The following is a 1,762-nucleotide window of genomic DNA, read 5'->3' on the forward strand; positions in this document are numbered from 1 at the left end:
GCAAAGCACAATAACAAAAAAATATTGTACTACAAGAGAATACATTGAAGGTAAATTTAAGGCCTTAAAGTGAATTAATCTAATATAATGCTGAAGTATAAACCATAAATTATCCATCTGAAGGGCAAGCAATTTGACAGTTTACCTTCTGCTCTGTGAACAAGAAAACAGTAACTACTCATGCTTGTGGTCTATATCAGAAACCTTCTGCATGGTAGGAGTAAAGTCAGTATCGATTTCTACTGTCCATGGGAGAGTCAGAATTGCTTTAGCCATTTGTATGGAAGGACAAACAGTGAACATTGTGCAAATGCCTGTGCGTGAAAGGCTTCTCCCACTAGGTAAGTGTGAAAATTAATCATGGCCTTCTACCCAGATATTTCTGTTATGTCAGCTGCAATGCAGTTTTTCCCATTTTTACCTATCATGTCAAGGTACATTGCACATATGAATCACGTCTATGGCTTGTACTTTCAACTGTTCTAAATTGCAAATCTGCAAAGATAAGTGTATGAGCAACATTGTCTACTGAGAGGTTGTTACACAAGGCTTCTTCATAGGGACTGTCAGCCATTCCAGTGCGTAGTGATCTGTGCCTGCCAACATGTAGTTAACCATTTGTATCAAGGGTTGTTTTGTTCCCATGTAAACGAATCTCATCATTTCTTTTAAAACCTCAGGGTTTTAAATCACTTGTTTCCCCTTGATTCTTTTTGCTGTCTTCCTCTTCATGTTTTAATATTGTATTATATACCAGTGATTCAGATTCAACACAGTTTTATGAGTCTTAAACTCTCATCATCAGACAAAAACCAAATGAATGAAGCCTGCCATCTGTAATTTTTGTGTTTCCTGGAGATTAGCTAAATCTTCTATTAGTATGTCCTGATATGTTTGATAAATCTTCAACCACACTCATGTCACATCTGGTACAAGATCACCAGCTTCATCAAGAAAGATATTCCTTCTAGTGAATTTTTAAATCACCAGTCCTTCCTAGGCACAAACTAACATGCTCTTCGCCTTTCCATTGCTTTTGTTTCTTCCCTCTTGGCATCCAGAAGGAGAAAACTGAATTTCTCTCCAACTTCACTTTTGAGGCAGCTGACATTTCATTTTGTCCCTTGGTCTATATAAAAAAGTTGAAATGTTTAACACTTCACCCATTTCTTCTCTGTAAAAATGAGTTATTAATGGTCCACGTGTAGGAAAAGTTTTCTGCTTTCGCCTGTGTGTGACACTAGCTTTCTGCTATAGAACCAGTAGACGTTTCTCCAGACAGAGATGGAGTTGGTTCCTGAGACATTGCCACTACAAGGCAGACGTTTAGGAGTAACACCCTATGAAGCCATGTTGAATAATAATAATTTTTGGATTTCATATCAGAAAAAGAAGAGAACACACCCAAATAAATAAACTCAGAGATGAGAATGGAAACATCACCACAGAAACAACCAAGATTCAGAACATTATGAGGGAATACTTCTCAAAACTTTATGCTAACAAGTTTGAGAACTTGACAGAAATGGACCTCTTCCTAGCAAATATTGACATGCCAAAACCAAACCAAGATGAGTTAAACTATCTTAACAGGCCCATATCAAGCATTGAAATAGAAACAGCAATAAGAGACCTCCCAGCTAAGAAAAGTCCAGGACCAGATGGTTTTACAGCGGAATTTTACAAGGCCTTCAAAGCAAAGCTCACACCAATTCTCCTCCAATATACGCAAATCAATTAATATTATTCATCACATCAACAG

At 37.2% G+C, this 1,762-nt stretch overlaps 1 pseudogene; it reads right to left on the bottom strand.

Annotated features, from left to right (window-relative positions):
- Positions 1-257: 257 nt before the first annotated feature.
- Positions 258-1,306, bottom strand: LOC122108588 (annotated as a pseudogene).
- Positions 1,307-1,762: the final 456 nt, after the last annotated feature.

This window comes from Dipodomys spectabilis, unplaced genomic scaffold (assembly GCF_019054845.1).
Source record: "Dipodomys spectabilis isolate Male_0828 unplaced genomic scaffold, ASM1905484v1 ptg000002l, whole genome shotgun sequence".
Classification (NCBI taxonomy): Eukaryota; Metazoa; Chordata; class Mammalia; order Rodentia; family Heteromyidae; genus Dipodomys; species Dipodomys spectabilis.